The sequence below is a fragment of the Acomys russatus genome, chromosome 2 (assembly GCF_903995435.1).
Source record: "Acomys russatus chromosome 2, mAcoRus1.1, whole genome shotgun sequence".
NCBI classification, from domain to species: Eukaryota; Metazoa; Chordata; class Mammalia; order Rodentia; family Muridae; genus Acomys; species Acomys russatus.
This window is the reverse complement of record NC_067138.1, coordinates 19,974,738-20,002,276: the sequence shown is the minus strand read 5'-3', so window position 1 is coordinate 20,002,276 and position 27,539 is coordinate 19,974,738. Positions and strand designations below refer to the sequence as shown.

General features: G+C 44.0%; 1 pseudogene; it reads left to right on the top strand.

The window, feature by feature from the left end:
• The first annotated feature begins 24,213 nt into the window (after positions 1-24,213).
• LOC127206613 (60S ribosomal protein L23a-like) lies at positions 24,214-24,850 on the top strand (annotated as a pseudogene).
• The last annotated feature ends 2,689 nt before the right edge of the window (positions 24,851-27,539 follow it).

The window sequence follows — 27,539 nt, the reverse complement described above, 5'->3', positions numbered from 1 at the left end:
CCCCACCAAGTCCTTCAAGGTTGAAAGTTTCTTGAGTATCCCAAGACTAATTTCATCTTCTAAACCATTTTGCTTGTTACCTCTCTCATCTCTGTGAGAAACTTAAAGAAGGATTTCTTTCTTTCTTTCTTCCTTTTGTTTTCATTTTCTTTTTTAAACTTTATTTTTATTTATTTATTTTATTTTAGAAACAGGGTTTCTCTGTTTTAGCCTTGGGTATTCTGGAACTCGCTCTGTAGACCCAGCTGCCTTGAAATCCCAGCCATCCACCTGCCTCTGCCTCCCAAGTGCCGGAATTTAAGGCGTGCGCCACCACCGCCTGGCTGTCCTTTAATCTTCACTTTAAAGTGCTTAAGATCGGGGCTGGAGAGATGGCTTAGCAGTTAAGAGCAACGTCTGTTCTTCCAAAGGTCCTGAGTTTAATTCCCAACAACCACATGGTGGCTTACAACCACCTGTAATGAGATCTGGTGCCTTCTTGTGGTGGGCAGGCACACATGTGAGCAGAATACTGTGTAAATAATAAATAAATCTTAAAAAAAAAATAAAGTGCTTAAGAGATCATGATTTTGCTCTTATTTCTTTAGCGTCCTTGTCACAGCATCTAGCAATACAGGTAATGCAGGGTGGCTACTTAGTTTGACTATTGTGCTGTTAACTTGATACAGGCTGGAGTCATTTTGGAAGAAGAAACTTCAATTGATTGACCTCTGGACAAGCCTGTGGTGCATTGTTTCTCTCTCTCTCTCTCTCTCTCTCTCTCTCTCTCTCTCTGATTGGTGATTGATGTGGGCGGGTCCATCCCATAGGGAGTGGTTGTGGGCGGGTCCATTCCACAGTGGGTGGTGCCACCCCTGGGTTATGGTCTTGGATGGTATAAAAGTGCAGCCTGGGACGACAGTGAGCAGCACTCCTTCATGGCCTCTGCATCAGTCCTTGTGTCCAGTTCCTACCCTGACTTCCCCAACAATCGCAAGTGACCCGAGAATTGTAAGCTGCAATAACCCTCCCCAAGCTGCTTTTGGTCATAGTGTTTTATAACAGCAACAGAAGCCCTAAGACATCTATTTTTGTTTGATTGTTTGATTAACAAGTGCTCGAGATGCAGCTCAGCGGAAGAAGCACTTGTCTTCCATTCAAAAGGCCTTTGACTTGCTCTCCAGCACTGAAAACAATTACCATGACACTTATTCTTGTTGAGTCAAGATCCTCAATGGATAAGTTAACTATGGTCTCTTATTTTGCTGAGAAAAATCTCAGCTTATATCTGTATTTTGGGTGACCATCAACAGTTCATTGCTGTCCATCATAAATTTATCCTAAAGAGAATATTTTAATCTATTATTCCATGCTTTGTTTCTGTATCATAAAAAGAACTCTTGCAAGTCAACAGTAAAAACTCAACTTAAAAATGGGTAAAGTCAGCCAGGTGTGGTAGCGCTTGCCTGTAATCCCAGCACTGAGGAGGCAGAGGCAGGTGGACCTCTGTGAGTTCGAGGCCAGCCTGGTCTACAAAGTGAGTCCAGGACAGCCAAGGCTACACAGAGAAACCTTGTTTTGAAAAGACAAAAAACAACAACTAAAACTAACCAACCAAACAAACAAACAAATAAACAAAAAAAGGGCAAAGTCACTTCCTAGTTCTCTACAGAGGATACACACATGGTCAATGAGCACATCCAGTACCACACAGTAAATCAACGGCAGTGAGAATGGACAAAAGCCCCTAAAAGTCCGGGGAGACATTCCCACAGGGATCCCAGTTTGCTTCGCATTTCCTCCCTGTCTCTTTTTCCTTTCCTTTTCCTTTCTTGGTTGCTTTTCTCAAGGATTTTTCTCCTCCCTTGGCAACCCACAGCACACACAGGGGAAGCATTCATGATTTTTCTCAAGGACCTTACAATGAGGCTCAAGAGACAAGTCTCAACGTACAGAAGATGCTACAGGAGCCTCAGAGCTTCTCACAAAGCAACGTGTGAGCCCCTCCTTCTAATAGGCACAGGTAAGCCCATGAACTGAGAGCAGTGAGGTGGGAAGGACACAGTCGATCACACGTCATTTCAAGTCACTGTCATCTGAGGAACCCTGGGGTTGTCTCTTGACAAATGAAACGTGTTGCACCATGGCTGTGGCTGGGGACTGACTTTGTTTCCTGTAACTGCAATCCCATTTGATTGGTACTGTAGAACCCTAACTACCATCTCCCTCTCTTGCCCTAAATTGGATGGCCTCTCAGCGTTCATGGTACAGGATTTGACCTATAACGCATCTTGTTTATGTGACACGCTAAATTTAGCATCAGATGGAAAAGTTTGCCAATAATGACCTTTTGGAACGCAGTCAATTCTCAGGAACCAAGTCTGGCTATGGCAGCTCATCAGAGGAGAGTGACCAGATGGAAAAGGAGTGATTGTGCGAAGAGCTCTTGTGAGGAACCTGTTCTCAGAGTCCCAGCTCTCTGCTCCACCGCCTCCTAGAAACCTTATTCCCATCTCAGGGACAGCACCAGACCATCAGCCTGAGGCGCTCAAGCCTTGCTGGGTTGTCTTCACTTGGCGATTGTTTCACTTAACCACCCATTTCTTTTCTGTAAAAACAAACAAACAAACAAACAAACAAAAAACCACCCAACCCAAACAATTCCAAACAAAATCTACCAAAGCATCACCATCACTGCCAACATCTCCAAACAAGAAGAGCAACAGAAACATTCCAAGAGATAAAATTTCCTCATCGGGCCCCTTTCAGGAATACTTTACTTTGTGAGTTCTCTACAGTAAGAATGTTCTAGCACCGACTAAGAAGAAATGAGAAAATTTCCTATTTCGAGTATTTATTTTATTTTATTTTGGTTTTGGTTTTTCGAGACAGGGTTTCTCTATGTAGCCTTGGCTGTCCTAGACTCACTTTGTAGACCAGGCTGGCCTCGAACTCACAGCAATCGCCTGCCTCTGTCTCCCGAGTGCTGGGATTAAAGGCGTGCGCCACCATGCCCAGCTTATTTTTTTAATTTAAGAAACAACTTTCCATACTGTGTTATATCATTTTCCCACCAAGACCTAATGTTGAAATGCTTTGAAAATATAAATACACCAGGCAGTGGTGGCGCATGCCTTTAATCCCAGCACTTGGGAGGTAGAGACAGGTACATCACTGTGAGTTCGAGGCCAGTCTGGTCTACAGAATGAGTCCAGGACAGCCATGGCTACACAGAGAAACCCTGTCTCGAAAAAAACCAAACCAATCAAACAAACAACCAAACAACAAAAACAGAAACAAAACCTGAAAACCATAAATACAACATGGGAAGGCTGCTAATGAGCCTGCATCCTTGGAAATTTATGCCTCCAAATTCTGGTTTGTGAAAAGATACTTTGAAAAGGACATTAGGCCTATAGAATAGACAAAATATGTGTAGATTAACTTCTTGCTTCTTTTCGAGTATGACTTCAGCAAATAGGGTTTTTTTTCTGTTTTGTTTTGAAACCTGGAAGTGTTCAGAGTTAAGGGTGTCTCCAGATGCTGCCAAGCATGTTTTCAGGCATTCTTTATAATATGGAAGTGTTTCTCAGGTCTGGCTCTAAGAGTTGAGCCAAGCAGTTCACATATAGCTAACTATAGGGCTCTCTGCCTAGACAGGACTTTGACAAAGCTTGCCTTGCTTGCCTTGTTCCCTCCTTCCCTCCCTCCCTCCCTTTCTCCCTTTCTCCCTCCTTCCTGCTGCTAAGGGGGTGGGAGGGGCAGAAACCCTCACAGCCCCTGCTTATTTTGCTGTGCAGCTTTAAATTTGCTCAGAGAGCAAGAGCCATGTTTTCCCAGATCTGTTTGCCTGTGGTTTTTCTCAGTATCATCATTTTGTCCTGAAACCATGGGAGAGACTTACAAGTAAACAGAGGAGCAGTGTGTTGTCTCCCTTGCATTAAGAGCTGTTTACAGGAGGACAGCTTTTTAAGATTAACAAGACTGCAGAGCATGTGGGGAATCAGGGAAGCCTGGTCACTCCACTCTCTGCAAAGGCTGAAAACAATTCACCCTTCATTCTTGTTGTTACTTTGAAAGGGGAGCTCAGATTTTCCATTTCAGAAGTCTCCAGATAACTTTACCACGTGCTCTTTGTTTCATTTGGACTTGCTTAGACCATCTGAACACTTGCTCTCCTAACACCTCAAAGCAGCTAAGATTCTGAGGCTTTGAGGAGCTTGGATCTGGCTACATTTGTATTTGAGACAGCCGCTCGAAGCTCCAAGGCTGTGGAAGAGCAGCGTTTACAAAAAAAATGCACACTCAGCCTGAGGGCCTGAGTTCAGTCCTTGGAAGCCACATGGAGGAGGAACAAAATCTGCTCCCAATATTGTCCCCTGACAGCTCCCTTACCCTCTCCCTCCCATAAATAAAGAAATGCAATAAAAAAAAATTCCCAGAGGGGCTTGCGATATAAATAGATAAGTGTTTGCCTCACATGCAGGAAGCTCTGGGGTTGATGCCCAGTGCTGTGTGATACGGGAGGAGTGTGGTGGAAGTCTGTGGATCACGGGGTGAAGGCTGGAAGATAAGGTGAGGGGTTCAACGTCACCCTCCAGTACTTACCAAAGTTGAGGCACTCCTAGCCTTGTCTTAAAGAATAAAACATACACTAACAAGCTGGGCGTGGTGGCACACGCCTTAAATCCCAGCACTCAGGAGGCAGAGGCAGGCAGATCTCTGTGAGTTTGAGGCCAGCCTGGTCTACAGAGTGAATCCAGGGCAGCCAAGGCTACACAGAGAAACCCTGTCTCCAAAAAATAAAATCATCAACAACAACAATAACGAAACACCCCAACGACAAATCAAGCACACAAAAGCAAGGCTGTAAAAATAACACTTCATGTTTTTGTTTAGTTTATAGCTTAAAAACCCAAAAGCACGAGGTTGGCAAGATAGGGGAATCTGCCTTGCAAGCTGGTGACCTGAGCTCCAACCATGGCACCTAAGTTAAGGTAGAAGAAGCATTATCAGCTGACACATCCATTATGGCACACCTACCCTCCACCCATCACGCACGTGCACGCTTGCACACCAATCATAAAAACTAATGAAAACTTGAAATCCCAAAGCGCTTCGCATGTAACCATTTCTCTCTTCTTTATAAATAAACAGGTCTGGAGACTAGAATAATTATTGTAGTGTTGTATGACAAAACATACTTAGAATTGGGAGTAAGATCTTTTTATTTTTCAAATTAGCACAGAAGGTTAGTAGATATTATTATGGTGTTTTGAGCAAAGTGTGTTTCAGCAAATTGTCCTTCCTGTGTCCTCATGTAGCTTCCTTCCCTTCCTGTCAGTGTCTTTCCTTGTTTCCTACTCTATTTCTGTCTCCTCGGGTTTTAACACAGTCACACCCTGTATATGCGTGTATGTGTGCACATGTGTGTATGTGTGTACACGTGTGTATGTGTGTGGATATATATGTGTGTATGTATATATTGTATAGTATATTTGTGCATGTATATATGTGTGTGTACATGCGTGTATATATGTGTGTGTACGTGTGTATATATGTGTGTGTGTGCATTTGTATTGTGTAGTATATATGTGTGAGTAGACGCATACGTATATGTGTACGAATGTGCTGGGGGCTAGGACCCGAATATGAGAGAACATTTTTTTCCCCCTTTTCTGAGTTTGGTTCACCTAGCTTAACATTACACTTTCCGAGTCTGTCTGTTCCCCGCAGAGTTCATTTCATTTTTCTTTACAGCTGACTGAAGTCTCATTGTATATATGTGCTATGTTTTTATTATATATTGTTCATCTGTTGGTGAGCATCTAGGCCGGTTCCATTTCCTGGCTATTGTGAACAGAGCATCAGTGAACATGGATGCACAACGGTCTCTATAGTAAAATATGGCAGGTTTGGGGTATGTGGCCAGGAGTGGTATCGCTGGATTACATGGTATGTTAATAGTTATTTTGCAGGGAGTGGAGGCTCCATACTGGCTTCCATATGGGAAGCAGATCTTTTGTTCTAGTCTTTCCTTTCTTTAGTTACTTTTTATGATGGAGAACTAGGGACTGAACCCAGGACCTTGGGTGTCATAGTCAGGAGCTCTTTTTGATAGCTATGTCTTCAGCTCATATTCTGCCTTGAATGTGTCATGTCAGACCTAGTTACTAAACCACCTTAGATGATCATCCTGGTACCTTTTCCCCCTTCTCTTCTTTCTTTCTTTTTTAATTTTTATTTTCTTTTTTTTTCTTTCTTTCTTTCTTTTTTTTTTTTTTTTTTTTTTTTTTTTTTTTGAGACAGGGTTTCTCTGTGTAGCCTTGGCTGTCCTGGACTTACATTGTAGATCAGGCTAGCCTCAAACTCACAGATATACGCTTGCCTCTGCCTCCCTGAGTGCTGGGATTACAGGTGTGTGCCACCGAGCCAGCTTCGTCTTGGTACCTTTAAAAGAAGAGGTTTGAAGTCGAGCGTGGTGATACAGGTTTTTAATCCCAGCACTCAGCAGGCAGAGGCAGTCTGATCTATGTGAGTTCAAGGCCAGCCAGGTCAACAAAGTAAGTCCAGGACAACCAGGGCTGTTACACAGAGAAACCCTGTTTCAAAAAAACAAAAACAAACAAACGTGTGTGTGTGTGTGTGTGTGTGTGTGTGTGTGTGTGTAAGAGGTTTGATAGCCAACTTTTAGATATATAAATGTGGCCATGGGCATGGATGGGAATATGTGCAGAATTAAGTTTTAGTTGCTTCTGTGAGAGCTCCATCAAGCTCACTGCGTCCTCCTGTGTGTGCGCAAGGGTCCTAAGATTTCTAGAGCTTTCATAGCTTTGTTAACTAACTTTCTTCCCCTCAAGCCAGCCTAACTCTCCAGCAGGTTCATAGCCAACACACAAACGCAAACAGAAAATGGAGTTGCAAGTAAGTAGCTCTGCCTGGTCTTTACTCAGCAGGGACTGCTTTCCTCAAAGACTTTAGAAGGAGTTAGAGAACTTGACCAGGCCGATCAAGATAAGCATAACCCCCTCACCCCAGCAGCCACTGCAACATCTCAGTGTGTTTCTGTCTGATTTCTTTTCCTCAGCACACATGCAATTTTTGGCTTTCAAATCCCAGACCCCACTGCACATATGCCTTTACACTTATTTTCAAATATTAATGGTGTATTGTGAGAATTTTTACATCATGTATGTACTTAAATAGTAAGAGGGTATTTTATTTTGATGCCAAACATCTGGATGAGGAGTTGAAAAAAGTCAGTCAATTATCTAGATATTTTCAAATTCCCAGATGTTTGGCACCACATCGACAAAACATTAAAATCCTTGACCAGCGTTTTCAGCTTTGGCACAGATGTCTGGCTGGCGTTAGGGAGGCAAGGTCTCTCTGAACTGACAGACATTTTGGCAGGCAAGCGGCGGAGCGCTTATTACAATGCCCTGGGTCAGAAGTGTTTTAAAGTTGAGTTTGTGTGTATGGCTAACCTTTTCACTGTTTCACCGCGAGGAAAAAGAGTATATGCGTTTGGAAGCCTTAATCTGTTCTGATGAAAGTCTGCTGTCTCTGTCTTCGGTCATCTCTCAACTTGTTGGGTATTTCTTGACCTGGAAAGTAGAGCAGGAATTGTCATTTCATCCAAGCCTAGGCCCTGAGGGTCTGTGCTCCAACTCCGATTTTGTTTTGTCTTCTTGGTGTGATTAAGATGGTTCTTTTTGGCTGATGATTTTATTAACAGATTGTTCTGAATATTTAAATGTCACATTAATGTGCCAACATCCCTGACAGCAGTCCTGCTGAAAATACATTAAGATGTTTGGAGGATATTTTTGTTTTGCGAATGATCTTTTTCCTTGGGTTGTAATCCTTCCTCTATCCCTGTATTACTTAGGGTGCATGCTTTTGTACCTATAACCCTTTCTACTCATTGAAAGCTAATTTCTAAAAGTTAGATGTACACTGTTATCTAAATTTTTTATGTACTTTAATTATACTAATAATTAATTTTGAAATAGTCACCTTAATATATTTTTTTCTGGTTTTTTGTTTGGCTTTGGTTTGGTTTTGGTTTCTTTCTTTCTCCTTTTTTTTCTTTCCTTTTTGATGTTGTTGGTTTTTGTTTTGGTTTTTTGAGACAGGGTTTCTCTGTGTAGACTTGGCTGTCCTGGACTCACTTTGTAGACCAGGCTGGCCTCGAACTCACAGCGATCTGCCTGCCTCTGCCTCTGGAGTGCTGGGATTAAAGTTGTGCACCACCACACCTGGCTGGTTTTGTTTTCTTGAGACAGGGCCTCTCTGTGTAGCCCTGGCTGTCCTAGCCTCACTCTGTAGACCAGGCTGGCCTCAATCTCAGAGATCTGCTTGCCTTTTCCTCCAGAGTGCTGGGACTAAAGATGTGCGTCACCACTGCCCAGCTGTTTTTTTGTTTTGTTTTGGTTTTGGTTTTGTATTGTTTTTTAAGATTGAAAACCATTTCTGTCCTTATGTATATGTGTATATGCCCCTGTGCACCTGAGACCTGAGGAGAGCATCAGACCTCCAAAGCTAGAGGTGGTGGAGAGTTGTTTGCCCTGAGTGCTGAGAACCAAACTGAGGTGCTCTGAGGAACAGGAAGCACTCTTACCTGTAGCCGTACCTCTCAATCTTCTGTTATGTTTTTGAGATAAGAGTCTCACTATGGCAAGATGGTGCTGGCACACACTTTTAATCCCAGCACTCCGGAGGCAGAAGCAGGTGGATCATTGTGAGTTTGAGGTCAGCCTGGTCTACAGAGTGAGTTCAAGGAAAGCCAAGGCTATGCAGAGGAACCTTGTCTATGGGAAAATGAAAAATAGAAGTCTCCCTATGTAGCCTGACCTCAATCAGAACTTGGTATGTACCATGCACTGCCTTGAACTTAAAATCCTTCTGTCTCAGTCTCCTCACTCAGAGGTGCAGGTTTGCACCACCCTACCCAGTTCTATTTCTTGACTCTGTAGATTTTAGTGATCTTTCCATTTCTCTTCTATCTGATTTTCTTTACGTTAGCTTGCTGATCCGATCCACACCTTTAATCCAAGCACTGGGGAGGCAGAGGTAGACGGATGTCTGTGAGTTCGAGGCCAGCCTGGTCTACAAAGTGAGTCCAGGACAGCCAAGGCTACACAGAGAAACCCTGTCTCAATCCTAGCGCTGGGGAGGCAGAGGCAGCCAGATGTCTGTGAGTTCGAGGCCAGCCTGGTCTACAAAGTGAGTCCAGGACAGCCAGGCTACACAGAGAAACCCTGTCTCAAACAAACAAACAAAAACAAAACCAACAAACCAAAAAACCTGAAACTAAAACAAACAAACAAACAAAAAGTTAGCGTTACTTGAGTTTGTCTATTGTGTCTATGGTGCACCTGCTAATATAAGCTATTTTCATTCTGTCACCGAAATAGGTAAAATCAATCACAATCTCTATGCTATGTGAGAGGGGCAGTGTGTACCTCAGCGGTTAGATGCATGAGCTCATTAGGGACACCAGACTGAGTTTCTTTCATCTCACCCACACGGAGCCGACTGGCCAGTTTCACTGCGGTTTCTTTCCGGTTCTGATCTGACTAGCTCAGTTGCCACAGGCAGGACATTAGCCTGAGTTTTACCTTTTAGCTTTTTTTTTTTTTTTTTTATCCTTTCATCCATAAAAAAATTGGAAGCGTCCACATTACCATGTTTTGAGGAATAATTTGTAAGGGCCCTTTGAAATTATACATATTAGATGCTGTTGTGTAACTTGATTTATGTAAAGGAGAGGCATTGGAAAATCATATAGTATGCTTTTGATTTAAAAATATACACACAAGCCAGTGCACATTTGAGGACTGACTTCTTTGTTCCTTGCAGGCAATGCAATCTCCTCACTTTCAGTTTCAGCATCTGGTTCTATGTGTTATTTTTTATTATGAATCCTCTCTTCAGATTTATTGGGTGTTACAGCTTGCTCAGTGTTCTTGCCCAGTTGCAGTTCACTGATGACTTGCTATTGTGGGTAATTTTTCTGGAGTCTGTTCAGCCCTGAATGAGGGTGTCATTAGGGCTGATGCACCATTACTCTTCTGGTATGTTACTGTCATCACATCAGGTTATGTATGTATTTTTCCATAAGAATGAAAACCTAAAAGAAAACAAAGAACTACAATGATGTAGCCAAATATTTGAAAATACCTACGTAGTCACAATCCTTTCATCTTTATCCAAAGTTCTGTAGTTCTGGGCTCTAATGCTTCAGTGTTAGAGTCCCCCTTGGACACAGAGGTGCTATCACAACCCATCTGTACCACTAAAACAAAGCACCGTGAGAGATGACTGGTCCATGAAGGATCTAACTTCATTAATGACGTCATCAGTTTATGGATTCATAGATGACTGGTCCATGAAGGATCTAACTTCATTAATGACGTCATCAGTCTATGGATTCATAGATGAATGGTCTATTAGGAGGAAGGTAGGTCCCAGGAGGCCCGGAGGTATATTGTGAGAATTCTGTCAAAGGACGTCTAACGCAATTGCATATGCATCCTGGACCTGGGGAAATGACCGCAGGATGAGTTTAGGGACTCACTGGACCTACTGTGAGTCAGACTTCAGCCGAAACTCCGTTGATCACATGACTTCCATAAGCTCCTTCTTTAACCAGAGGACCAGTGTTTTTTAGGGTCTCCTAAAATCTGTTTCAGCTCTGAATCAGTATCCAACAGGCTTGGGGGGAATCTGACTGCTTCCTTTCTGCCTGTAATGGTTTGAATGAGAACTGGGCTCCATAGGCTCCTGTATTTGAATGCTTGGTCATCAGGGAGTGGCACACTACTTGAGAATTAGGGGGTGTGGACCTGTGTGTCACTGGGGGTGGGCTTTGAGGTTTCAAAAGCCCATGCCAGGTCAGGTGACATTCTCTTCCTGCTGCCTTCAGATTAGGATGGAGAAGTCTCTGCTCCCTCTCCAGCCATCATGCCTAGCTTCCTGCCAGGATGTCAGCCAGTCCCAAATAAATGCTTTCCTTTATAAGAGTTGCCCTTGTCTGCCCTCACCATGGTGTCTCTTTGCAGCCACAGAACAGTGAGGGACTCTCATTGTACACCTACCCTTGTAGAAGACCTTAGGTCCCTCTGGGGAAGGTCTGGAGAAAGGCTAACACTAAACTCTTAGGAAAGGCCTTCCTAGGGCCTAGCCTTTTCTTCATTCACAGGATGCTGGCTCTGCAAACTGGCTCAAGTCTGGAAATAATTCCAGGGCTAAGATTCTCTTTTGCCATGATCCAATGTGGCCTTCCTTTCGTTTGTTTGAAAACAAAATTTTCTTTTAGAACAAGTCAGCAAAATAAAATCTCAGTTTGTTATTGGACATTGTTTTACACACACATCAAGCAGGCTAATAACAACAATGACAACAACAACAATGACAGCAACTTCATGAAAAAAAAAAGAAACCTTTTACCTTTGGCCTTTTTAACCAACTCATACAAACCAGAAGCTTGTGGTACAGCCAGGTACATACACAGAAAGTTACTGAAACTCTTGGAATAAGATTTTTTTGGGCATGGGCTGGGGGTTAAATTTATTTATTTATTTATTTATTTATTTATCATGTACATTTGGTGTTTGGCCTACATGTATGTCTGTGTGTGAGGGCGTTAGAGCCTCTGGAACTGGAATTACAGACAGTTGTGAGCTGCCATGTGGGTGCTGGGAGTTTAACCTGGGTTCTCTGGAAAAGCAGCCGGTGCTCTTAACTGCTGAACCACCTCTCTAGCCCAGCTGCTGTTTTTGTTTTGTTTTACAGGTATTTTTCCCCCTCCTTTGAGGTCATGGTCACACCACAAGTACAGTGAGAAACAGTACAGCCAACGCTCTCGGAAGTCTGGATTGGTTACTTGTTATTGCTAAAAAATGGCGGACCCCAGGTGGGCACGGTGGAACTCTCCTGTAATCCCACCACTCTGGGATGCTGAGGCAGGTGGATCTCTGTGAGGTTGAGGCTGGCCTGTCTATAAAGTGAGTCCAGGGCAGCCAACAAACAGCCAAGGCTACACAGAGAAACCATGTCTTGTAAAACCAACCAAACAACCAACAAATGGCTGGCCCCTAAGAATATGTACAAAAATATAAAATGTAAATAGAAAACACAAACAAATTTTTCTTTAAAAAAAAAAAAAAGGCCGGGCGGTGGTGTCACACACCTTTAATCCCAGCACTCAGGAGGCAGAGGCAGGTGGATTGCTGTGAGTTCGAGGCCAGCCTGGTCTACAAAGCGAGTCCAGGACAGGACAGCCAAGGCTACACAGAGAAAACTCTGTCTCGAAAAACCAAAAATAAATAAATAAATAAATAAATATAATTTAAAAAAAAAAAAAAAACAGGGCCTTGGAAAATTTGATTCTTTTTTTCTCCCCTGTTGCAAATTCGTGTTGTGGTATGGTGGGGAGGTGGAGGGCTCTTGTCCTCTGTGAGTGGCACTGCCCGCTCTGCGCCAGGGAAGTGGATGGAGAATAGATCACAGTGGCCTTAAGTTTAGCTTTTCCTTTTTGCCCTCTCGCCATCCTCGTCAGCCTTCTGCTTCTCGGTGCCGATTGCGTCATCCTCGTCATCTTCAGCTACTCGGTTGCCCTTAGGAGCTTCAGCTTCCTCAACTCCATCTCCATTTGCCTCACTGTCAGCCTCCCGCTCCCTACTTTTCTCCTTAGCATTCTGCTTGGCAGGTACGGCTCCTCCACAGCTTCCTTCTTCCCCTTCAAGTCCTTGGCGGTGATCTCAGAGCTGGTGTCCAGCACCGTGTTGGACATAGGGAAGCGTGCCAGAGATCCGATGTAGTCAGGGAGAAAGAAATCGAGTTTGAGGACTTTGGGGCGGGTGAGAAACTGCAGTAGTCTGCAGCGGAGGAGGAGGGGGCAGCACAGGAGGGTGCAGTGAGTAGGACCTGAGAGCAATGCAAAACAAACAAACAACAGCAACAACAAAAAAAACCCCGACTTTTTGGAGCAACCAGGGACTTGTTTGAGAAATGTAATGCTTATACATCAAATACAGATGTAGTAGGCTTCTTCTTCTCTGTTCATGGCTGGCAACACCATGATATATTAACCAGTATCAAAGGTCCATAGGAGCCACGGCACCATAACATTCATTTTCCTTGTCTTTGGCAATTCACTGCTACTACCTGGGGCGGGGTACTTCCTGGCTCTTGGGGGTCCTATCAAACCCCACTGCATTTAATTCATCTGAGTAGCAGTGTCTCCAACTCTCAGGTTTGGCACAAGGAAAAAAAAAACAACAAATGTTTTGGTGCCCCCTCACCAGGTTTCCTCTTAGAGGGTTAGTGAAGGGCATGCCTCCTGGGCCTTCCATTGTGGAGGATTAGCTTTTACAGTGTACCTTCTCAGTGTTGCAGTCCCCCCAGCCTTAAAATACCTTCAACACTAAGCCAAAACCTTCTTTTCTTTCTTTCTTTTTTTTTTCTTTTCCTTTTTTGACAAATGCTTCACTATTCAAATGTGCTTTTGACACTTAAAAAAAAAAAGCTATGAGCTTTCATACTAAGCCTAGAATCTTCTCTCACTGAACCCATATCAATAAACTCAGCTTGGTCCAGTTTTATGCTCCTTCGGTCGTTATCCCACACCCTTAAATCCATTCCCACACATATTCCACAGTCTGCTGCTTGAATGAATCAGCAACTCACTGAGCTCTCTAGCAGTGTAGCACACCTACAAACGGACTACACTTCATATCCGACCTCTAGGAACCTGCTCAGCCTGTAGGCCGGTTATAGGTCTAGAGGCCACCATGGTGGGCCCTGAGGGACATCAGTGTTGTCTTCCCTGGCCTGTCTTTCAGAGAAAGTCACTCCTGGGTTATTAGACAATGGAGGATTAATTTCCTCAGTCAAAGCAATATTTTCGGGGTTGGGGTGTGAATACATCTCCTGGCTGAGGGTAGAGAGACTTCCTCCTCCTCCTGCCACACTGTTGAGAATCTGAGGGCTCAAAGTTCTCCATTTCAACAGGGGCCCAATTCCCATCCTTGCTTTAACTGCCGACATCTTCCAAGGCTGGGACTTGAATTTTCACTGTAATTCAGCCATCCTTCTAAAGAGGGCTTCAGTGCGATTTTCTGCAATGTGAGCTCTGTGGCTGCTGGAGAGAAGATGCTCTTCCAGGACACACTCAGAAACCTTTAGACAGTTATGCGCATCTGGAGCTGGTCAGTTTTATCACCCAGTTCATTGCTCATATTCTGAGATGCCAGAAGTTGGTTAATTTTATCATGGAGCACATTCTTTTCCTTGGTCGGTTTATTCAGAGATGCTAGGACCAACCAGAATTATTATTTTCCTTAATTCTCCACAATTTCTCAAAACAATTTATATCCAGAATAATCAAATTCCTGGCCTCTCACAATTGGTAAATTAGAATAATCGAGTTTGTCTCTGTTTGTAAAATAGTTCATGCCGTGAGCTTTCAGTACCTCTGCCAGCTTTTAGGAGAGTCTTCAGTAGCTATAGGTGTGAGTTAATTGAAAAGCCTAGTCTAGATATTTAAAAACAACTAATCGTTATAATATAATTCTATTTATCTAGAAACACACACATACACACGGGATTTATTATAGGTCATGGGCCTGCTAGTGGAACAATGGCTGCCTGCCAGTGAATAGTGTAAGAATCCAGGACTTGTTCAGTCCGTGAAGCTGGATGTCTCAGCTGGTCTTCAGTATATGCCAGAATCCCCAAAGGAGTGGGCTGGGATGCCAGCGAAGGAATGAACTTGCCAGGGAGAGCCAGGGGCAAACAGGCAAAGAGCCTAACATGCATACCAAATAGCCATATACATTAATTCATTAATTAAAACAAGTAAAATTAAGTTTCAATTTTAAAAGTGGGAGTGGGGGAAGGGCGGGGGGGGCCACCGGAGGAAAGACCATGTAGAGTGGTGCATGCCTTTAATCCCAGCACTCAGGAGACAGAGGCAGGCAGATTGCTATGAGTTCGAGGCCAGCCTGGTCTACAAAGTGAGTCCAGGACAGCCAAGGCTACGCAGAGAAACCCTGTCTCAAAAAACAAAAAAAAAAAAAACAAAACAAAAAACAAAACAAAAAAAAAAGGCCATGTAGAAGCAGGAAGCCAGTCTCCAGGAGCCCACAAGTGAGCCTCACCCTCATGATGATTGTCTGCCAGGTGTGCACGTGCACACCATTCACAGTCCCTCCAGAGACTACCACACGTAGACATACTCCCTTTTGGTTTTAATCAACTTTTGTGTTGTTCTAAAAAAAAAAAAATCAATCCTATCTTTCAGTTTTCTTTCCTTCCCCCCTTCCCCCTCCCCCCCCAAGACAGGGTTTCTCTGTGTAGCCTTGGCTGTCCTGGGGTCACTTTGTAGACCAGGCTGGCCTCGAACTCACATCCATCCACCTGCCTCTGCCTTCGGAGTGCTGGGATTAAAAGCGTGAGCCACCACGCCTGGCGCAGTTTTCCCTTTTCACAATGACCTTTTTCTATGAAATGTAAGAATTAGAAACAAGCCCTTTGAATTCTAAACAAAACACATCGTAGGCACACTGTGGTGTGTGTGTTCTAGTTGGTTCTGTGTCAAGCTGACACAAGCTAGCGTCATCAGAGAGGAAGGAGCCTCAGTAGAAATAAGGCCTCGATGGGATGCAGTGTAAAGCATTTTCTCCATTAGTGATCAGTGGAGGAAGACCCAGCCAGTGGTGGGCGGTGCCATTCCTGCCCTGCTGGTCCTGGGTTCTATACTAATGCAGGCTTAGCAAGCCATGGGGAGCAAGCCAGTAAGCAGAACCGTTCCATAGGAGTACCCATGTGCTCCTGCCTCCAGGAACCTGCACTGGGTGAGTTCCTGTCCTGACTTCCTTTGATGATGAACAGTGCTGCGGAAGTGGAAGCTGTCAAACAGCCCGTCACCATCACCATCATCCATCCCACAACTCTTTTCCCCTGGAGAAAACACCATAACTGGGCACACATAGCACAGCAACTCCCATTCCCTCCCACCCCCATCAGCCCCTGGCAGTCACCGTTCTGCCTTCTCTCCTTAATATTCTGCTGAGTACCAACAGTAGCACGCTTAGCTGGCAATGTGGTGACTTAAGACCAAGTTCAGGGGCTGGAGAAATGGCTCAGATGTTGGGGACACTGTCTGTTCTTCCAAAGGTCCTGATGAGTTCAATTCCTAGCAACCATATGGTGGCTCATAACAATCTGTAATGGGATCTGGTACCCCGTCTGGCCTGCTGTACTAATAATAAATAAATACATTAAAAAAAAAAAAAAAGACCAAGGTCAGGTTATTAATAGTAAATGCCACTATTGCACTAGTAGAAATTACACTGTAACCTGCGAGATTCCCTGCTTTTTACTACAGTATGTAGGTAACAGAGATGGTTCTCTCTATAGGTTTCTGCAACCACAAATTAAAAAAAAAAAGTTTGTAAACCCCTCAAATAATTCCAGAAACTCTCTTGTCATTATGCCTCAAAGTAACAGAGCTATTCACACAGAATTTGCATTGCATTAGATATTATATGTCATTTAGTGATGCTTCAAAGGGCAGAGGTTGTAAGCACACACTGTGTCATTTCATGTGAGTGGCCTGAACACATGGATTTCTGGATCCAAATTCCTGGGCCTAACCCCACATACATAAAGGGCTAAGTGTACATATGCAATTTTAAGAAATCTTAGACTCATTACAGAACTCTTTATAGCTTGTCTTATGCATCTCCTGGCAGCTCTAAAACCCAACAGAATAAAAATACTGGGTTCCAAGGTTTTTTATTTTATTACTATTTTCTTTCATTTATTATTTCAATTCCAAGACACAGGAGAACAGCAGCAGCAACAACAACAAAACCTCCTTCAAATCCAACAGTCACACACATTGGGCAGCATTTGGAAAATGCAAGTGGTCTTTGTGTGTGAATATTATTTCCTCATGGAGACCGTGCTGCAACACAGGCAAGCTCCTCACCAGGGTTTTCCAAGCACAGGACTCAATAAGCTCCAAAGGCCGTGTCGTATGCTTCATGGTGTAAAGCATGCATAGCTCAACAGAGCACTGCTAGGAACAGTCAAAAACGATAGCATCTATTTAATATGGTGCCATCTTTTTCAATGGCATCTTCCTGGCAACTGGTGCACCAGCCTCAGAAGCAGGCATATTCATTAAGGAATCTCAGAATGATTTTCTTGAGGATGTTTTGACAAGTTTGGAGAAGTTATTTGATGCCATTTTGATAGAGAACAGGAGGGGGAGGACGAGGAGGAGGAACAGGAGCAAGAGGAGGGGAGGAGGAAGAGGATGAGGAGGAAGAGGATGAGGAGGAAGAAGAGGAGTTGTTAGCCAGAAGAGGTTTCTCAGTCTCTTTGTTTTCCTATAGTCAATTCCCGCCCCCCCCCCCCCCCCCCCGCTGTGGAACCTGGAGCTTATAACTAATAGCAGCCTGCTGGCATGCTTGACGGTCTGCTCCTTCTCCTCTGAGGGAAAAAAACACCAGCATATGTTCATGTGAGAAACTGCCTGTGTAAGTGTCAGAAGTTACAACACAGTGCCATTGGCAAAGGCTGCAAGTGTGAATGGCTGGAGTGCGAGTCATGGCGAGGGCGGCTGGCTTGACTTTTCCCTCCAGTTCATCACCGAGAAGAGGAAGAGGAGGAGGAAGCATGGCCTGGGGACCTGTTCCTGCAGTCCCAGGTAATGATTCAGGGACACCTGCCCCGCCCCGAAAAGGGCAGATCCTAAGAAGATACGAGAGACCTGAACTTGATCTTGACGTCATCCTTGAGCTGGGAGAATGGCCCTGTAGTCATGCACATTAGTATGATGTATGAAGCCCCGAGTTTGTTTGTTTGTTTGTTTGTTTCTTTCTTTTTCCTTTTTGTTTTTTGAGACAGGGTCTCTCTGTGTAGCCTTGGCTGTCCTGGACTCGTTTTGTAGACGAAGCTGGCCTCGAACTCATGCGATCCACCTGCCTCTGCCTCCTGAGACTGTTAGGCTTAAAAGTGTGCGCTACCACGCCTGGCTTTGAAGCCCCGAGTTTCATTGCTAGCATCAACAAATGAAAACAAACAAACAAAAATAGAAAAAAAAATTTTAACAATCCCAAGACCTCTGATCACCGTCCTCTAATGCTGTGACAAAATATCGAGCTTTACATCACTCCAGTGTGTGTGACAGGACACAGTGAGGAGCACAGTTTGTTCTAGTTCATAGAGGGCAAAGAGGAAGTGACTCATTTCATCTTACATTACTGCAAAATCAACTGGGGGAAAGTTGCAGATTTATCTGGCCAGAAGACTCAACCCTTGCTTACCTGGACAGGAAGTTTTTATTTCAGAGCTTGGGGAAAGGTCTTTACATCAAAATAATTCAACTCCAAATTGCTTCCATCGGTGGTCGAAACAACTCCTGCAGATGTGCCTACGCTTCGCAGAATGTGTTGGGCACCACTTATATCTGTTGCCCGGGGCAACAGCATCTCACGCCCCATCTCTCTGTGATGAAGATTATGGTGACATTGAGAATTTGTGCTTCAAGAATGGTGAAGGTTAGTACTGATTGTCAAGTTGATGAGTTTTAGAAATACCTGGAAGACAAAACCGTGGCATACCTGTTAGAATTTTCTAGATTGGGGCACATTAAGGTAGACAGACCCGCCTTTAGGCATGGGTACCAGACTGAATAGAAAGAAGAAAGTAACCTAAGCACCAGGGTTCCTTTCTTGATGCTTCCTGGCTTCAGGGGCAGTGTGGCTAGCAGCCTCACACTCCTGACCCTGTCCCTTCCCTGTCACAATGGGACATTCCTGCAAAATGTGAGCCAAAAAAGCCAAAACCAAAACCAAAACAACCCTTTTCTTCCTTAGGTTGTTGTTGACAGGCATTTTGTCATAGCAGTGCAAAAGTAACTAATACACAGAGGCAAAAAAACAACAGTCCTCGGATTCAGAAAATATACAGAATCCAGGAACACTCCACTCCACACCCTCACTTTTTTTTTTTTTTTTTTTTTTTAAGGCTGGGAATCTAATTCAGGGTCTTGAACATTCTAAGTGAGCAGTCACCACTGAACCACACCCTCAAGTCCTAGTTTGGTTGTTTGAAGGGTCTCTCTAGTAAGTCACAGCTGGCCTGGAACTCAGAATTCTCCCACCTCAGCCTCCTTAGTGCTGGGACTACAGAAGTGAGAGCCGTCCCTGGGGTATTCTAAGGTCCTTCTGCATAGGGAAGGACACAGTGTGGCCAGAGCAAATGGTGGTGTCCCCTTAGCAAGCTTATCTTTTTGGAGGAGGAACAGTTTGTTTCACCCTTAGAAGAGTAAAGAAACCAGAGAACATCCTTCCAAGGACAATATGACCATGACCTTTCTTAGCTACTGCTTCCCACCCCACACCTGCCAAGGTTACAGGTTTTAAAAAACTACCAACAACAAAACCTCTATGAATGGAGCTTGTGAACCTGGAGTGGCCAGCCCCTGTGGATGGGCTAGTGAAATATGGAGAGGAAAAGACTTCGTAATATGGTTTAAATATCAGCACACCTCAACGGAGATGTCGGGGCTAGTGGACAGAAGCAAAACTCACTGGGCTACACGTAATACTTACTGATGAGTATATCTTGTGACACTTATTTGTGTGTGTGTGTTCCTGTGCATGCATGCCGTGGTGCACACATGTGTGGAAATCAGAGTACAGCCTAAAGAGTCAGTGCTTTCCTTGCACCATTTGGGCTTCTACCATCTCTCCAGCTCACCATGTCTATTGTCAACTGGCTTTGTCCTGCTGAGCCATCTCACCGGTTCTTAAGTGACTTAAGGATCTATGTGGTCCACTGCCATGTTGCATACAAGACCTTATCCAACAAGCTGTGTCAAGGATCATGAAATAGGGTGAGTGTACAGCTCAGACATGCTCATGCTCATGAGCAAGGCCCTCGGTCCAATCCCCAAGTTGAACATCAAACAACCAAATGAGTAAAACCTCACCTCCAGGGCACTCGGATTTTGCACCAGGCACTTTGAGTTGTCCTTTGACCTTCCCTGCCCCATCCTGTTATCTCCATCTCGCAGATGGTGTCGCAGTCTGCTAGAACAGGACCAGTGACAAAGTGAGATTGGAATCTAGGATGTTTGGCTTCTCTGCTCCATCTCATGATTTCTCTCTCGAAAGAAATACATTAGGGCTGGCCCATAGCAGGATATAGAGTGCTTGTCTCGCATGTATGACGTCCTAACTTTAGTCTCCACTTGTGCTACAAAAGGAGGGGGGAATCTACACAATGCATTGGAAGCTGCAAGGTTCTCTGGCATTTTCTAACCACCTGGGAATTTTCTAGTCTGTAAAGTCTGGTCAGCAGTCAAACCAGAATTCCTGGTTCTGCAGGGCAGGACTAGTTGTCTCTCACTGTCTAGATAAGATTCAGACCTCATGCCAGGTGGTGGTGGCACATGCCTTTAATCCCCGTCCCTTATAACTGGCCCAAACCAAGAATAGATGTCCTCCATGTTGGAAAATAGTGCCCATTACTTATCCTTCTAACCTGAAGTTTAAATTATTGATTCACTCAGAACTTTTTTTTCATAGTAGATTTCATGCTAAGTGATGTTCTGGGTGTAGTTGGTCTTGAAATGAGGAAAACAAAGTTAATTTAAACACTATTTGTTGAGTTTCTCTAATCTCACATCCAAACACTTATCAAAGTCCTGCCCATTGTGCTTCAGAATGTTGGAAAGTCAAGTCCTATTTTTCAGGACTATCTTTAGGTTTGTCTCACCTTGTCATCTTTTCAACTTAGAACTGTGCTGTAATCCTCAAATTTTACCAGCATCAGCATTATCTGGAGGGCTTCTTAAAGCTTAAGCTATAGTTGTGTGTTATGACTCATGCCTGTAAACTTAGCATTTGAGAGACTGGAGGCAGGAGGATTGGAATGAGTTTGAAGTAGATCTGAACTACAGTATAGATGTTTGAATGAGAATGTTCCTCATAGGCTCTTACATTTGAGTGCTTGTCCACCAGGGAGCGTATTGCACTATTTAAAAGGATTGGAAGAATGGAAAAGTATGGCCTTGTTGGAGGAAGTGTGTCACTGGGGGTGGGCTTTGAGATTTCAAAAGTTCATACTAGGCCCAGGCACTCCTCTCTCACCCCTTCTCTGTCTCTCTCTCTCTCTCTCCTTCTCCCTCTCTCCTGCCTCCTCCCTCTCCTCCTCCCTTTGCCTCTCCCTATTCCCCTCATCCTCTCCCTCCTCTCCGTCCCTCTCCCTCCCTTTCTCTCTCCCTCTTCCCCTCATCCTCTCCCTTCCTCTCCCCCTTCTCTTCTCCCTGCCCTTCCCCTTCTCTTTCCCTCTCCTCCTCCCCCTTCCCCTCCCTCCCTCTCTCTCTCTCTCTCTCTCTCTCTTCTTCTCTGCTTGCAGCTCAAGATATAGCTCTCTGTAGTGCTGTGCTTGCCACTAGGCTCCTGCCATACTCCTGTTATGATGGTCATGGACCAAACCTCTGAAACTGAAAGCAAGCCCCCAATTAAATGCTTTCCTTTATTAAGAGCTGCCATGGTCATGGTCTCTTCACAGCAATAGCCACTAACTAAGACAACTAGTGTGTGCTGCACAGTGAGATTCTTTCTTGCAACCAAATGAAAACTCAGACAGCATGTAGGACCCCCCTCCTCCAGACTTCCCACTGGCTACTAGCCCAGGGAGAACTGCAAACCACTGTCGGCAATTGGTGTCCCTCTCAAAAGTAACCCAGAAATCTTCTAATTCAAACTCAGGAAATCAACCTGTAGGCAAAATCTAGGCTGCAGGCTGTTGTTGGGTTTTTTGTTTGTTTGTTTTTGGTTTTTGTTTTTTTTTTTAAAGATTTATTTATTATTATGTATACAGAGCTCTGCCTGAATGTACGCTTGCATGCCAGAGGAGAATATCAGATCACATTATAGATGGTTGTGAGCCACCACATGGTTGCTGGGAATTGAACTCATGACCTCTGGAAGAGCAGTCAGTGCTCTTAACCGCTGAGCCATCTCTCCCGCCCTCCAGGTTGTTTTTAAAATAAAGTTTTACAGGTACACAACAAGACCCGTTTGTAATTGTCTATGCTATCTATCTATCTATCTATCTATCTATCTATCTATCTATCATCTATTGTCTATCTATTTATCATCTGTCTGTGACACACAAAGCCTAAAAGTATTCACAATCTCACAAAATTGTTCTCATTATTCTTACCATAACATGAAAATGGTCTTTCTAAAAACATAATCTTTCCTAAAATATACATTCTCTCTTCAACATACCAGCTAGTTCCATGCCTGAAGCCCAAGTCCTCTGTGATGTGAGAAGCTGTGTACCCAACTCAATCCCTTTGTACCATGAGTTATTCACTTTTCACCACTGTGCAAGTGTCTGTGAGAACAAATGAACAGCAGAAGGGTTTATTTCAACGTATGGATTTAAGAGGCTTCAGTCCATGGTCACAAGGCTGTGTTGTTTCTGTGTGTTGAGTCAGAACTTCCTCACAAGAAGACAGTGAGGGAGCTAAGAGGCTGGCCTCATGGTGGATGGAAGGCAGAGAGAGGAGAGTGTGTCTGTACTGGTCGCTCTTCTCATCTTCCATTTTGTTCCCGCTGGGGCTTTAGCCTTTGGATGGTGTCACCCACACTTATGGCAAAGCTTCCCCTGCCACTTGTCCCATGCACCACTTATCTCTAGAAACACTCTCATAGACACGGTAAATAGTGCCTGCTACTTGAGCTCTCAGATGACCCTTGACTTACACTCACAGTCTGTTCGGAACTTGTTTCTTTGAACATGCCATGGCCGTCTCCCATTCCCAAGTCTTTGCATATTGCCTCCCCAGGTCAGCTAGGTCCTACTCCCCTTTTAAAGAATGTTTAAACAGGATGAAAGACAAGACATCACATGTGAGTTTAAATTGTGAGAATTTAACAAAAGAGACAAGGAGAGAACATCGCTGTCTGCCCATCCCACTGATGAGCTGGTTTCTCAATAGGCAAGAGATGGGGGGGAGGGGGGCTTGACTCTGCAGTTCTCTGTAGAAGAATGTCAATTCAGAACATGGCTGCCCTGACAAGAGATCACATCCAAAGACATCCAAAGACATCCAAAGACCTTCTAGGCCTGTGTGATCTGGCTGGAATACGAACACCCATTTAAGCCAGGAGACAGAGGCAAACAGATCTGAGTTCAAGGCCAGCCTATTATAATGCAAGTATTAGGTAAAGAAAGGCTTAGCTCCAGGCATGGTGGTACATAATCTGCTTCCCGGCTGGGGGAAGAGCTGCTTGGGATTCAGGATGCTACTTATCTCACCCATCGAGACAGGGAGCCACGTGGTGAATAAGGAGCTGACTTCAAACTTCACCGTTTAAAGCCTGGACTCTTGACAACATGTGACTCATCCCTTAGGCTTCAACAACAACCAAAAAATGTCATTTCTCCTCATTTCCTCTGACAGGAGTCAGTTTTCCTTCGTCCCTATAAATAGCTTTGTTCCCTTGGCAAATTGTAGGTGTTTGTGCTATCATGTTAAAATTGTTAGTTTTTATTTAATTTTCAGTCTCTGTCCTCTGGGTCATGTGCTCTTCAAGGACAAGAGCAGTTTTCGTTGTCCAGTGCCTATGTCTATTGTGTACTCTCAGGACCCAGTCCAACGTTACATATTCAACAAATACTGATGGATGCACATCCACCTGTACCTTAGACCTCTGTCCTGACATGCTCTGTGAATTACCATTGACTTACTCCTTCCTTCCTTTTTTCCTTCCCTTCCTCCCTCTGCTCCCCTCCCCCTTTCTTCCTATGTGTATGAGTGTTTTGCCTGCTTGTGTCTGCATCACAACATGTATCCCTGATGGCTGAAAAGGCTGGAGTAGGAGTTGCAGACAGTTTTGAGCCACTCTGTCGGTGGTGGGGATCAAACCTAGATCCTCTGGAAGAGCAGCAAGTGCTCATAACTGCTGGGCTAGCCCTCCAGGACACCGTTGCTTTTTTTAAAAAAGTTATTTAGCCGGCCCGTGGTGGCACATCCCTTTAATGCCAGCAGGCAGGCAGATCTCTGTGAGTTTGAGGCCAGCCTGGTCTACAAAGCAAGTCCAGGACAGCCAGGGATCTGTTACACAAAGAAACCCTGTCTTGAAAAAATAAATAAATAAATATTTATTTATTTATTTATTTAATGGAAAGATGGCACCAAAACCGAAGCAGGAAGCTCCTGCCCCTCCCAAAGCCAAAGCGAAGGCCCTGAAAGCTTAGGCAGTGCTGAAAGGCGTCCACAGCCACAAGAAGAAAAAGAAGAAGAAGAAGAAGAAGAAGAAGAAGAAGAAGGAGAAGGAGAAGGAGAAGGAGAAGGAGAAGGAGAAGGAGAAGGAGAAGGAGGAGAAGGAGAAGGAGAAGGAGAAGGAGAAGGAGAAGGAGAAGGAGAAGGAGAAGGAGAAGGAGAAGGAGAAGGAGAAGAAGAAGAAGAAGAAGATCCGCATGTCACTCACCTTCTGGTGGCCCAAGACCCTGCAGCTCTGCAGGCAGCCTAAATACCCTCGAAAGAGCGCCCCCAGGAGGAACAAGCTTGACCACTACGCCATCATCAAATTTCCCCCGACCACCGACTCAGCCATGAAGAAGATAGAAGACAACAACACACTAGTGTTCACTGTGGATGTCAAGGCTAACAAGCACCAGATCAAACAGGCTGTGAAGAAACTCTGTGACATTGACGTGGTCAAAGTCAACACCCTGATAAGCCCTGGTGGAGAGAAGAAGGTATGTTCGACTGGCTCCTGATTATGATGCTCTGGAAGTTGCTAACAAGACTGGCATCATCTAAACTGAGTCCAGATGGCTAATTCTAAACACACACTATTTTCACCATAAAAAAAAAAAGCCAGGCGTGGTGACGCACCCCTTTAATCCCAGCACTCAGGAGGCAGAGGCAGGCGGATCGTTGTGAGTTCGAGGCCAGCCTGGTCTACAAAGTGAGTCCAGGATGGCCAAGGCTACACAGAGAAACCCTGTCTTGAAAAACCAATAAATAAATAAATAAATAAATAAATAAAATAAACCTTAATTTAATGAACCCGCGTGGTGGCACATGTCTTTAATTCTAGCACTTGGGAGGCAGAAGCAGGCAGATCACTGTGAGTTTGAGGCCAGCCTGGTTTATAAAGCAAGTCCAGGACAGCCAAGGCTACACAGAGAAACCTTGTCTTGAAAAACCAAACAACAACAAAAAAAAAAAAAAGAAAGAAAGAAAAAGAAAAAAGAAAGAAAGAAAAGAAAAACAAAAAAATAAAACCACCAACCCCTCCCCCCGAAAAACAAACAAAAAAAACAAAACAAAACAAAAATACAGAGTGAAGCTAGTGAAATTAATGTGGATGTAGTCAGTTACATCTGTTGGTCCCAAATTACAAAGCTATCAACTGTGGCTCCATTTTGAATAAGAATCAGCTGCCCTGAGTTTGAAAGACCCTGTGTTGGTGCACATGCCATATCTACTTTCATTTGTTGTCTGAAGTGCTGAGTCACGTCCTTTGTCTGGGTTTCCCTGCCTGTCTGGCTTTTTTTACCCCTTCATCAAAAGATACACTCTCTCCCGTGATCCAAGTTAATTTTTCCTAAAGGCTTTTTTAGATTTACTCACTGATTGAGACAAGGACTTGCTGTCTGTCAAGCTTGGCCTGGAATTCCATATGTAGACCAGGCTGGATTTAAACTTGAGGACTTCCCAGATGTGTAGCATTTGTTCAGGATGCAGGTGAACTTTCTGGTTGCGTTTGTCCAACGAATACAAAGGTGGTACAGGCATCCCATGGAAGGTAGCATGCAACCTAGTTAACCTAGTTAACCGGGCCTCATTGACAACTTTTCTATTTGAGGCAAACAATATTAGGAGAAATCATACAAAACTATTTTTCCTAAAAGTTAACCAAGCTCAGGAAAGGTTTGCCTTCATCCAGCCATCACTGCAGAGCACTCAAGGCATTTGGTTTTATTTACCAGAGGTTTTTTGGGAACCCAACCTTAGAACTGCAATCAATGCATCATTCTCTTGAAGTTTTAATTTACAACACACCAGTGAAACTTTTTATAACCTTAAGAAATTTCAGGAGCCAGGTGCGGTGGCAAACACCTTTAATCCCAGCACTCAGGGAGGTGTATCTCTGAGTTCAAGTCTAGCCTGGTCTACAAAGCAAGTCCAGGACAACCAAGGCTACATAGAGAAACCCTGTCTCGAAAAACAAAACAAAACAAAACAAACAAAAAGTTCGGGAAGTGTTTCATTTTCTTTTACACACTTGTGAGTAAGAAGTGGGAGGTGTTGCTTTTAAAACAAAAATCCCAATTGTTCGATTTTAGCAATGAAGACTCAGGAGCCAGGTACTGGGGTGAAAATTTGCTAGCTCAGAGAGGCAGAGGAAGCACCCAACTGACCTTCCTACTCCACCAATGTCCCAGTAAAACAAAAACAAAAAACAAAAAACCAACCCTTTCTCCTTCTCCACACTGTCCTAAATAACCTCAACTCTATGTCTCTCCTTCCTGTGTTTACTTATGTTCACTCCCTTTTGACTGGTTGCTTGCTTTGCCTCTTGATCTATGGTGGACTTTACTTAGCTCTTGGCTTAAAGGTGTGTGCTAGGGCGGAGCCACACCACAACAAGAAACAGGTTTTATTTTGTTTTGAGTTCACAATCTCAAGTTTCAAACGTGATCAAATATCCTGCAACATGGAAGTTCAACCAACGAAATTGCTTTGAAAAGTTTTGTTTTCTTTTGTTTTTTGAGACAGGGTTTCTCTGTGTATCCATGGCTGTCCTGGACTCACTTTGTAGACCAGGCTGGCCTCAAACTCACAGTGATCCGCCTGCTTCTGCCTCCTGAGTGCTGAGATTAAAGGCGTGTACCACCACGCCCGGCCTAAGTCGGTGAGTTTCAAACCAGGAGAGCTGGCAACACTGGTTACTTGAGTGGCTGGGCACAAACAGGTCTCATCAAAGACATCTGATATTCCAGACTTTTGGCCAAATGTCAAAGAGAAGGAAAGATTCAAGCAGGTAATATGGATTTCCTCTGCTTCTTTTCTGTTCTTTTGTTTTATTCGTATAGATTTTTCCCTGTGCACCCTTGAGTGCTTTGACATTGCCTTTCTCTTCACACTCGTGAACTGCCAAGACTAAAAATGAAAATGAGGGTTTAAAAGTTACTAGTGTAAAAATGTTTATTAATAAATGCAGGAACGTCTAGGTGATGGTGGTGCACAACTTTAGACGCAGCACTTGAAAGGCAGAGGCAGGCTGATCTTTGAGTTTGAGGCCAGCCTGGTCTACAAAGTGAGTTCCCAGGACAGCCAGGGATACACAGAGAAACCCTGTCTTGAAAACAAAAACAAAACCAAACCAAAACAAAACAAACATAGGAACATCCATGCATTTAAATGTTATGCAGCCCCTAAAATTAATAGTATAAATAAATAGCTACTCCCATAAGAGATAGTTATAAAGACACTGTCTTAG